At 36.8% G+C, this 12,748-nt stretch overlaps 1 protein-coding gene across 1 annotated transcript in view; it reads right to left on the bottom strand.

Annotated features, from left to right (window-relative positions):
- wat (waterproof) overlaps positions 1–12,179 on the bottom strand; it is a 225,089-nt gene extending 212,910 nt beyond the window's left edge. The window contains exon 1 of the mRNA XM_073984023.1: positions 11,144–12,179. The gene's annotated coding sequence lies outside the window, so the exon portion shown is untranslated. The remainder of the gene's footprint in view (positions 1–11,143) is intronic.
- Between the last annotated feature and the right edge of the window lie 569 nt (positions 12,180–12,748).

The following is a 12,748-nucleotide window of genomic DNA, read 5'->3' as shown; positions in this document are numbered from 1 at the left end:
TGTTTTGTGGGGAAGGTACCTGAAGGAGTGGACCGATATAGCCCATCTTCGAATTTAAACTATGTTTTGATAAAATATTACGAAGGCCAAATTTTGGACCGAATCGACAGCTCCGTTCGAGAGTTGTCTAGCGCTCCAACCACTACACAAAGTGTCATAGGGGCTTTTTGTACCATTCCGGCCATTTTCTCAGGAAGTATGGACTTGCCCCTGATGAAACTTGTACCGTCGTATGGAGGGAAGTGAATACAAGTTGTTGCAACAAAAATCAAAGCGATTCGAGAGCAGGTCCTAAACTGAACTTATCCGAAATTTTGTGTAGGGGGTACCCGAAGAAGTGGGCCGATTGAGTCCATATCGGAACCTGATCTAAGTCTGGTAGAAATTTCACGATGTGCAAAGTAGGGACCAAATCGGTTACTCCCTTCGAGAGTTATCGTGCGCACAAATTTTGCGACAATTTTTGAACATTTGTGGAGGAGGTACGTGAAGGAGTGGACCTATATGGCCCATCTTCGAACTTAAATCGAATCTGGACAAAATATTTCGATACCCAAAATTTGAACCGAATCCATTGATCCGTTCGAGAGTTATCGTGCGCACCAGCCAGCCAGACAGACAGACAGACGGACAGACAGACGGACGGACATTGCTAGATCTACTCAAAATTGTCTGAAACGGATATCGTACAAACATACTTGGGGTCTAAAACCAATATTTCGATGAGGCACATTTTTGGTCGTATCAAAGTGTAAATACCCTCATTAGCCTAAAGGCTGAGGGTATAAAAATCCCCCCAGCGATTTTTTCTTGTTTTTGTTTTTTAGCTATACAGTCAATGCATTGTCCCAATTTGAACTTCTATATCTCAATAACGGTAAAACCTACGAAATTTTCATAAAGGACAATCTTGTAGAGAATTTTCATAACTAAAACATTTTCTTTTGTCTCATTTCGAGAGGACTTGCGGTTTCCAATCAAAATCGTGAAAACCTAAAAAACCCCTAAAAATTTCAATTTGAATCGCGATTTATTTAAAAAGCGCACCGGCGTTTTTTTTTGTTTTTTGTTTTTTTGATTTTTCTCGTCTATGAATATTGTAGTTTCAGAATCCGCAAAAACTTTCCAGGTGTAAGCACCTACCATTTAAAGTTGCTTCAAGAGCACCGTGAGAAGTTTCTGTTACTCCTAGAATGTTTGGTATTGCAAATGGGCTATATCGGTCCACGTTTTGATATAGCCCACATAGAACAGTACCACTCGATTTTTGGTATTTTGAAGGTTTATCACACCAAAATGGCTGAAATATGGTACTTAGTCTTCGTTGGGGGTATTAAACTTTCCCCATATTACCATAGAACGGTACCTCCCGATTTGCGGTATTTTGAAGGTTGTGGCCTCAATATTGCACCGAAATGACTGAAAGTTGGTATTTAGCATTCATTTGGAGTATAAAACCTTCCCCCAGAAATTTGTCGGTAAAGGTCCCCCCCATACAACAGTATCTCCCGATTTTCGTTTTTTTTTTTTTAATTTGTGGACACAATAACCCATCGAAATGGCTGAAATTTGGTATTCAGTCTTCGTTGGGGGTATTCAGCTTTCCCTTCTAAATTTTTCGGTATAGGTCCACGCCTTCATATAGCCCCCATTGAACGGTAGCTCCTTCAAAACAAAAGCAAATGTTCTCTTTTTGAATTGTGTGAGTGAGCAAATTTACATACACTGACAGCCCGTGGGACCCCAATTGAACACTGCTGGTTTATAACGAGGCAAAAAGATAGAAAACAAGTAAAAACTGTTTTATCAGTCGGCTTTGCCGACAGAGATATATGAATTGAAACTTTCATCTGCGGACAGATCAAATGTATTTAGGATATTTTCAGAATTTTGTGGTCCTTTCTGGACATTTGAACTTGCCGACAGAAATGGATTAGGATTAAGTTCAAGAGTATTGCGGAGGAGATACTTAAAGGAATGGACCAACATAGTCCATTATGGAAGTGGATCTTATTTTGGAATCATATCTTTTCAATAGATATCGCACCCAATAGTCATTTCAGTGGGTCATCGTATAACTTTTGGAACAGTATGCCAGGAAGCATGGACTTGTCCAGGGAAAACATAATATGGCCGTAAACAGGAATAGAACGAACAGCATCGGTATACATTTCTAGCTTTGGGGGGGGAGGTACCCTAAGCATAGGTCCGATATGGGCCATTTTAGAAGTTAAACTAAATTTGGACAAACTATTAGGAGATTCGGGTGCCACCGTGGTGCAATGGTATACACGCCCGCCTTGCACACATAAGGTCGTGGGTTCGATTCCCCGCCAGGCAACATCAAAACACTTTTCAACGGTGGTAAAATACCCCTCAGTAATGTTGGCGACATTTCCTGAGTATTTCAGCCATGTAAAACTTCTCTACAAAAGTGGTGTCTTAGACACGCCGTTCGGACTCGGCGATAAACTGTAGGTCCCATATCATTGAGCTAATATGAATTGGGGTGCACTCATTGATATGAGAGAAGTCTCCCTTGTCCCTTATGGGATGTTTGTGGAACAATTATATATTAGGAGATTCAAAGTTTGAACCGAATTGCTTGTCCCGTTCAAGAAATACTGTGCATACCATTTTAATGAAATTTTTTAAATATTGGGGGGAAGTAGAGGAAGCTGTGGACCGGTATTGCCCATCTTCGAACTGAAACTAAGTTTGGACAAAATATGACGAAGGCCACATTTTGGACCAAATCGGTTGATCAGTTCGAGAGTTATCGTGCTATCCAGCCACTACATATGGTGCCATAAGGGGTTTTTTACACTGTTTTCTCAAGAAGTATGGACTTTCCATTGAAAAAAAAATTTTACCATCGTAATTGAGGCAGCGAATGCAAGTTGCTTCAACAAAAATCAAAGTGATTCGAGCGCAGGTTTTAAAGTGAACTTATTCGAAATTTTGTGTGAGAGGTACCCGAAGCAGTGGACAAATATAGTTCATATTCAAACCAGATCTATATTTGGCAGACATATTAGGATGTGTAAAGTATGGGCCAAATCGGTCACTCCATTCAAGAGTTATCGGGCGCACATTTTTTCCGAACATTTTTGACCTTTTGTGGGGGAGGAACCTGAAGGAGTGGAACGATATAGATTATTATTAATTAAGTTTAGGCAAAGTTTGGACAAAATATTATGAAGGCCAAATTTTGGACCGAATCTGCAGATCTGTTCGAGAGTTATCTTGCGATCCAACCACTACACACAGTGTTATAGGTTTTTTGCACATTTCAGGCTATTTCCTCAGGAAGTATGGGCTTGCCCCTAGGGAAACTTGTACCGTCGTATGGGGGCAGTGAATACAAGTTGTTACAACAAAATTGAAAGCGACTGGAGAGCAGGTCCTAAACTGAACTTTTCCGAAATTTTGTGTGGGAGGTACCCGAAGGAGTGGATTGATTGAGTCCATATTGAAACCTCGTCAAAGCCTGGTAGAAATTTCACGATGTGCAAAGTATGGACCAAATCGGTTACTCCCTTCAAAAGTTATCGTGCTCACAAATTTTCCAAACATTTTCGAACTTTTGTGGGGGAGGTACCGGAAGGGGTGGACCGATATAACCCATCTTCGAACTTAAACTAAGTTTGGACAAAATATTACGAAAGCCAAATTTTGGACCGAATCGGTTGATCCGTTCGAGAGTTATTGTGCGCTCCTGCCAGACAGACGGACGGACATTGCTCAATCGACTCCAAATTGTCTGAAACACATTTCGTGCAAACATACTTGGGGTCTAAAACCATTATTTCGAAGAGGCACATTTTGCCCGTATAAGGGGAATAACTTACCGGGGGCAGATTCTTTTTTATCGCAAACTAGAGACTTTCCCCTGTATTTTACAAAAAATATGCAGTCTGCAGTACTGATATTAAAAATACCAGAATACCAAATTAAGGTCTAAATAATGTTGGGGTCTAATTGCATTTTTCATTGAGGACTTTTGCACATGTTTAGGGCCCAAATGCAATCCAATGTTCAACAGAAAAAATAAATTGGGGTGAATTTTCGAAAGTTATTATGAAGAAATCGAACAACGAACGGTGCACGGACATAACTACAAAAAAAAAAACACCTGACATAACTCCCAACGATTCTTTTCTTAACGTCAAAGTTACTTTTTTTTTGCTTTCGAAATTTTCCATTATTTTCTATTGATCAAAGAACTGTTATAAATTTTAGAGAAGAAGTAGAATATAAACGAATTTGTAGATTTGGGAAGACTTAAGTGCCAAACAAGTCTCCACAAAATCTTCCAGATTTCATAAATGTACTTAAAAATTAAATTGTATCTGAATTTGTTGTAGTAGTTCGAAGAAATTTTACCAGACTATGGTATTCGACGAAGACATTTCTTATATAGATTATATTAATTACATATATAAATTGAAAAAAAATTAAATCGGGAAATTTTTATGTGTTTTTTTCAAAATCTCTCTATTTTTTTTTTTTTTTTTTTTTGAAGTACCAAAAATATTTTTATAAAAAAACGCACCGTTTATCGATTTTTAAAAATTATTTGAAATTTTTAAGAAAAACTTTGTATTAAATAAAACTGTGAAAATATTTTTGTAACAAATTGGTCAGAAGCCGAAGACATTTCGTATACACGGTGCTCTTGAATCAAATTTAAATGGAAGGTGCTTACACCTGGGAAGTTTTTGCGGATTCTGAAGCTACAATGTTCATAGATGAGAAAAATCAAAAAACAAAAAAAATCTAATTAATTCTCTTTCGAGTTGAGCTTATTAGACCTATTATATACATTGAAAAACTAGGTGTCTATTGAAGTCCCACGCATTCAACCATTACGCAACGTTTCACGGGTGGTTAAGCCGATCTTCAGGCGTATTGAATGAATGTTGTTTTTGTGGCAGACGAAGGCAAAGCTTGGGAACTAGTATATATATCGCACTTCATTAGATAAATGCATATGCGAAATTATGTCAGTTAATTGAAACTCAAAACTTTTTCCTATAGTCCTGCTTGGTAATCCCATCGCCGGGGCGCTTTTTAAATAAACCGCGATTCAAGTTGAAATTTTTAGGGGTTGTTTAGGTTTTTGCGATTTTGCTTGGAAACCGCAAGTCCTATCAAAATGGGAATAAAGAAAATGTTGTAGCTATCAAAATTTTCTACAAGATTGACCTTAATGATATTTTCGTCGTAAAAAAAATGGTACAACCTAGGAAAAATTACATAAGCCAGTCTTGTAGAGAATTTTCGCAGCTATACGATTTTCTCAGGTCCCATGCCGATAAGACTTGCCGTATTCAAGCAAAATCGCGAAACCTTAACAAAAAAAAACATAAACATGTAAACTTCAATCCTGTAGAGAATTTTGACAGCTACAACATTTTCTTTAGCTCCATTTCGATTGGACTTGCGGTTTTCCAAGCAAAATCGTGAAAACCTAAAAAACCTCTAAACATGTCAACTTGAATCCCGGTTTATTTAAAAAACGCTCCGGCGATTTTTGTTTTTGTTCATCTATGAACATTGTAGTTTCAGAATCCGCAAAAACTTCCCAGGTGTAAGCACCTTCCATTTAAATTTGATTCAAGAGCACCGTGTATATAGATTATATTAATTAAAAAAAATTCAATCCGAAAAAATTAAATCGGACAATTTTTATGTTTTCGCATTTCATACAAAAGCTCTGTATTTTTTATACCCTCAGCCTTTAGGCTAAAGAGGGTATTTACACTTTGATACGACCAAAAATGTGCCTCATCGAAATAATGGTTTTAGACCCCAAGTATGTTTGTACGATATCCGTTTCAGACAATTTTGAGTAGATCTAGCAATGTCCGTCCGTCTGTCTGTCTGTCCGTCTGTCTGTCCGTCTGTCTGTCTGGCTGGTGCGCACGATAACTCTCGAACGGATCAATCGATTCGGTTCAAATTTTGGGTATCGAAATATTTTGTCCAGATTCGATTTAAGTTTGAAGATGGGCCATATAGGTCCACTCCTTCAGGTACCTCCCCAGCAAATGTTCAAAAATTGTCGCAAAACTTGTGCGCACGATAACTCTTGTAAGGAAATAACCTATTTGGTCCATACTTTGCACATCGTGTAATTTCTACCAAACTTAGGTGAGGTTCAATCGGTCCACTCCTTCGGGTACCTCCCACACAAAATTTCGGAAAAGTTCAGTTTAGGACCTGGTCTCGAATCGCTTTGATTTTTGTTTACTCAAGTTGTATTCGCTGTCCTCTATACGACGCTGTAAGTTTCATTAGGGGCAAGTCCATACTTCCTCAGAAAATAGCCTGAAAGTTACAAAAAACCCTATGACACCGTGTGTAGTGGTTGGAGCGCATGATAACTCTCGAACGGACCTGCCGATTCGGTCCAAAATTTGGCTTTGGTAATATTTTGTCCAAACTTAGTTCAAGTTCAAAGATGGATTATATCGGTCCACTCCTTCCGGTACCTCCCCCACAAAAGTTCGAAAATGTTCGGAAAATTTGTGCGTGCAATAACTCTTGAAGGAAGTAACCGATTTGGTCCATACATTGCCCTTTATGAAATTTCTACCAGACTTAGATGAGGTTCCAATATGGACTCAATCGGTAAACTCCTTCGAGTACCTCCCACACAAAATTTCGGAAAAGTTCAGTTTAGGACCTGCTCTCGAATCGCCTTGGTTTTTGTTGTAACATTTTGTATTCACTGTCCCCTATACGAAGGTAGAAGTTTCCTCAGGGGCAAGTCCATACTTCCTGAAAAAATAGCCTGAAAGTTGAAAAACAAACCCTGAGACACCATGTTTATGGGGGGAAGCGCAAGATAATTCTCGAACGGAAATGCCGATTCCGGCCAAAATTTGGCCTTCGTAATATTGTTTCCAAACCTTAGTTTAAGTTCGTAGATAAGCCATATCGGTCCACTGCTTCAGGTACCTACCCCACAAAAGTTCACAAATATTCGGAAAAATTGCGCACGATAACTCTTGATGGGAGTGACCGATTTGGTCATTACTTTACACATTCTCATAATATCTACCAGATATAGATCAGGTTCGAATATGGAGTGGACAAATATCCACTCCATCCCGTACCTCCCACACAAAATGTTGGAAAAGTTCACTTTAAGACCTGGTATTAAATCACTTTGATTTTTGTTAAAGCAACTTACATTCGCTGCCTCAATTACGATGGTAAAAGTTGTTTCAGGGGCAAGTCCATACTTCTTGAGAAAACAGTCCGAAGGGTGTAAAAACCCCCTATGGCACCCCCATGGTCTATGTCGGTCCATTCCTTTAAGTACCTTTTCCGCAAATTTCAACATTTTTGTCGGTTCATACGACCAAAATTTTGAAACCCCCTAAATACATATTTTTTTTTTGTGAAAAAGTGTTTCAATTTGCGCAGGCTGAGGGTATATCTCTGTCGGCAAAGCCGACTGATACTTTTTAACTTGTTTATTACCAAAAATATTTTTGTAGAAAATCGCGCAATTTTTCAAAAATATTTTCGCCTGAGGCTTTTTTCGGTTTTATAAAATAATTTGCAATTTTTAGAAAAACTTTGTATTTTCTAAAATTGTGAAAATATTTTTGTAAAAAATCGCCAGATTTTTTTTTCAAAGCTATTTTCGACTGCGCCGCCTTTCAGTTTTATACAATTTTTAGCAATTTTTTAGAAAAACTTTGTACTTTCTAAAATTGTGAAAATATTTTTGTAAAAAAATTGCGCGATTTTGTCAAAAATATTTTCAACAGAGGCGCTTTTCGTTTTTTTAAAAGCAGTTGCAATTTTTTTAAAAAAGTTTGTATATAGTAAAACTGTGAAAATATTTTTGTAAAAAATCGCGCGATTTTTTCAAAGCTATTTTCGCCTGCAGCGCTTTTCGGTCTTATGAAATTGTTTGCAATTTTTTAAAACAAAACTTTGTATTTAGTAAATTTGTAAAAATATTTTTGCCTTTATCCCCTTTTCGCTTTTCGGTTTTATTAAACGGAAAAGTGCGGCAGGTGAAAATATTTTTGACAAAATCGGGCCATGTTTTTTTTTTGAAAATATTTTCGCCTGCGGCGCTTTTTGGTTTTACAAAAGTATTTGCAATTTTTTAGAAAAACTTTGTATTTAGTAAAACTGTGAAAATATGTTTGTAAAAAAATCATTGGATTTTTTCAAAAATATTTTCGACTGCTGCGTTTTTCGTTTTTATAAAATTATTTGCAATTTTTAGATAAACTTTGTATTTTCTAAAATTGTGAAAATATTTTTATAAAAAATTGCCCGATTTTGTTAAAATATTTTTTAGAAAAACTTTGTGAAAATATTTTAGCCTCCGGCGCTTTCCGGTTTTATAACATTTTTGCAAATTTTTAGAAAAACTTTGTATTTTCTAAAATTGTGAAAATATTTTTGTAAAAAATCGCTCGATTTAAAAAACATCCACAAAATTGGTGTCCATTTTCATTTCCGTTTGGGGTGTTATTTCATGGGGCCTTAATTCTGTACGCCAACTTGACATATTACTGGATATTAGAATAGTGTTTAGAGAATAGTTATTTCAAACGCAATCAAATTTGTTGCCATACAATTTTCGATTTTTGTCCACTGGTGGAACCACAGTGTATTGTAAGGATTACACTGGCTAGTCAATGTTATGACAACGAATGAGGATCAGATAAAATGAAGTTTCTTTGGAGAAAAAATTAATGCCAATTGAAAATTTATTCCAAGTTGACCTTAACCATATTTTCAATTTTTATACCCTACACCACTATGTGGGGAGGGTATTATAAGTTGGTTTTGGCCAAAAAGTTTGTAACGCATCGAAATAATGGTCGTAGACCCATACTTATATATATCAAAATGAATGTCTCGACGAGCTGAGTCGATCTGGCTATGTGTGTCCGTCCGTCAGTCCGTCCGTCCGTCCGTCTGTCCGTCTGTCCGTCTGTCCATCTAAACCTTGTAATCACGCTACAGGTCGCAATTTTGATCGGATCGTCACGAAATTTTGGGAGTTGATAGGGGTCCCGGAGGGGAAGAAGCCTATTGATTTTGGTGATGGTCGGATAATATTTAGGGGTCGGAATGGGCAAAAAACTTATGTGGGTAAAAAGACAAGGTTTTTCTCCAAACAAATATCTCAGCTTCTATATGGGGTATACCAAAAGCAAGACCTGACAATGAAAGCAGAAAATATCACCTTTCTAATGATGTAAAGTAGGTTATTGTAGGTGATTAAACAACGAAGATATCACAATAGTCGCAAATAAACCCCAAAATTTCAAGTTTGCGATTTTAGTTATAATGACGAATATCACAGCTTTGGCTGGGGTTTTTCCAAAAGAAAAGCCTGACTATAAATGTAGAAGATTCCACCTTTACAATTATGTAAACTAGGTCGGCGTAGGTGGCCAAATAGCGGAGATATCACAATAGTCAGAAATTCATCGCATTTTTCCATTTTTTTGGAAATCATGCTACAGGCCGCAATTTTGATCGGATCGTCACGAAATTTTGAGAGTTAATGGGGACCTCAAAGAGGAAGAAGCCTATTGATTTTGGTGAGGGTCGAATAATATTTAGGGGTCGGAATGGGAAAAAACTTATTTGGATAAAAATACAACGTTTTATCCAAAGCTAATATCTCAGCTTCTATAAGGGGTATACCAAAAGCAAAGCATGACAATGAAAGTAGAAAATATCACCTTTCTAATGATGTAAAGTAGGTTATTGTAGGTGACCAAACAAAGAAGATATCACAATAGTCGCAAATTAAACCCAAATTTTCATTTTTGCGATTTTAGTTATAATGACGAATATCACAGATTTGGTTGGATACTTTCCAAAACCAAAGCCTTACTATGAAACTAGAAGATCCCATCTTTACAATGATGCAAACTAGGTCGTCGTAGGTGACCAAATAACGGAGATATCGCAATATTCGATAATACATCCCATTTTTCCTTTTTTTTTGGAAATCACGCTACTGGGCGCAATTTTGATCGGATCGTCACGAAATTTCGAGGGTTAATGAGGGTCTCACAGAGGAAGAAGCCTATTGATTTTGATGATGGTCGGATAATATTTAGGGGTCGGAATGAGCAAAAACTTTATTTGGAGAAAAAGTCAACATTTTATTCCAAAGCAAATATCTCAGCGTCTAAAAGGGGTCTACAAAAAGCAAAACCTGGCAATGAAAGTATAAAATATCACCCTTACAACAATGTAACGTAGGTTGTCGTAGGTGGTCTAACAACGAAGATATCGCTACAGTCGCTAATAAAACCCAACTTCTCATTTTTGCGATTTTTAAAATAATGACTGATATCACACCTTTGGTCGGGGACCTTCTAAAAGCAAAGCCTGAAGAAAGTAGAAAATCCCATCTTTGAAATTATGCAAAGTAGAGATGTCGCAATAGTCGTTAATGTATCCCTTTTTTCCATTTTTTCTGCAATCACACCACAGGTCGGAATTTTGATCGGATCATTACGAAATTTTCTCACAGAGATAGAGATGTTGGTGATGTCGACAATAGTCAAATATAAAATTAAATATTAGTTATTTCGGCTCAGTTCGCCTTAAGTCATTTGGTATAAAAGCCAGATAGGTGAAAACTTTCGTATCTCCATAAAAGAAATGTTTTCGAGTGAAAAGCTTATTCACAGAGGTAGTGGTGTAGGGTATCACATAGTCGGCCGCGTACCGACTATAGCCTTTTCTCACTTGTTTATATTCTAATCTGCAAAATTTAGATTCTAGGTGGGTAGGATGGCTTCTTCAATACACATTAAAATATATGGCCAATATTTTTGTATCGATGTATGTGGGTGGCTATAAGTTAAAAATCATCTCTTTTGCCACTTCAAAACAATGATAAACCAAAAAAAATATCTTCCCCTGTACCATGTTCGCACAAATATGGAACAGTTCAGGGCCAAGGTATTGAAATCCGTTTAAGGTAGCATATACTTATGAGCTAATAGGTACGGGGCTACAAAGGCGATTTGGGGGACCAATGACAATACAAAATTTACGAGTTCCAAGTTCATTTAAGTTTTGAATTATTATTATTTTTTTTACAAATATTTTGTTAAAATATCAAAAAAATTACCTTCAATTTTTGTTTCCTCGTTTTTTGTGAATGAAGCACCAAAAATGTTAATCCTTTGCAATTGGTTATTGAAATGTTGTTGTTGTCACAATTGTCACACAGAATTTGCTTGAATTTGTTTGTTTTGTTATTCGTTTTAGTTTAGTCGTAAGAATTTATACTTTTAATTGATATTTATTTCAACACTATTTGTTGTTATTTTTGTATTTGAATTACACTATAATTGGATTATATTTGAATTCATTAAATGTGGACCACAATCTAAAATCTGTGCTGAGTCGTTAGGGTTTTTTTTTTTTTTTTGTTTTGTTAAATAATTTTTTTTCTTGTGATTGGGCAAATTGATTTCGTTCGAACTATTAATGCGATGGCAAACTCTGAAACTGATGCCAAACTCTTGTCTTGATGATGTTGAAAATTGTTGTTGAATGAATCGAATGATGGATGGTATTAACAAATTGAGCAAATAGTCAACGGCGTCAACGGGAAAAAAGAAACAACTCGAAGTTTTATTTTTTTTTTTCTTCCTCTTCCTTCTCTGTTATTGAATTACCAAATTTTCACAATAGGTTATGATAATGCCCGTTACGAAAACTAGCGTAGCAAAGACTCAAAACGCACACAACAAATATCTCTGAGGGAATTCTTGGTAAATTCGTTTGTTTCGAACATTTATTTTTCCCCGAAAATTCTTTTCGATTTTTTCCGATTTTATTTAATTTTCAAAATACCATACATGACATTAAAAAATTTCGTTTTCGTTTTTTTAATTTTTTCTTTCAGTTATACCGAGTTTATGTTTTGGTTAACGGACGTTCAGAACCTTCCTGTTGGGCTGTTGAAAGCAGACTCAACTCATAATGATCGTGCAAAAACATTGTAAGAGCGTAGGTTTTGAACAAACAACCAACATACGCACACACACATTCTCATAGATCGCGGCATAGTTGTAGTGTTTTTGTTAACGTCCAAGCTGCTACAACATTACGGGGCCAGTCGCGGCCAACAAGCTTTGATTAACCTGTTGTCGTCGTCTGCCTTTGGTAGTGGCAACACACATTTAACGGTTACAGCGCAGCTGTTCTCACACTTACACACCTTCACACTTGGGATGGGATGATGTTTGGGCCACATCACTTGCTGCGACGCAGTTGCTGCCGCCTTCGCTGCTAACCATTCGCTCACACACACGCTTAAGCCTTTGATATGCGCACGTGCGCTGGCTTAGTTTTTGTTCGTAGCCAAGTTTAAAACATCAAGCCATCCACATCGCACCACCATCACCACTGTTCGATCGATACCTAATAAAAAATGTCAATGGTAGTTTTGTTGTATTAATGAAATTGTGTTTACCTTTTGTGTCCGTCCACAAACAAAAACAATAAATGCGACCAACCTGCAACGAGGTAGACAAAATCAATGCAAGAAACAAAAAAAAAAACAACAACTGCAACTGATTAAATGGGGTCACATCAAGTTCAAGTTCATTTACAATGGGAATGGTGTTACATGTTACGAAGAAACAGAAGAAGGAGAGAAGAAATGCATTTTAAAGCAGCAAAGAAATTAAGAAAGCCGAACAGAACAAGTAAAACCGGTTCTAAT

This window comes from Musca autumnalis, unplaced genomic scaffold, assembly GCF_047663935.1.
Source record: "Musca autumnalis isolate F117 unplaced genomic scaffold, ASM4766393v1 scaffold_1, whole genome shotgun sequence".
Taxonomy (NCBI): domain Eukaryota; kingdom Metazoa; phylum Arthropoda; class Insecta; order Diptera; family Muscidae; genus Musca; species Musca autumnalis.
Note: the sequence above shows the minus strand (reverse complement) of the source record. Positions and strands in the feature narration are given on the sequence as shown.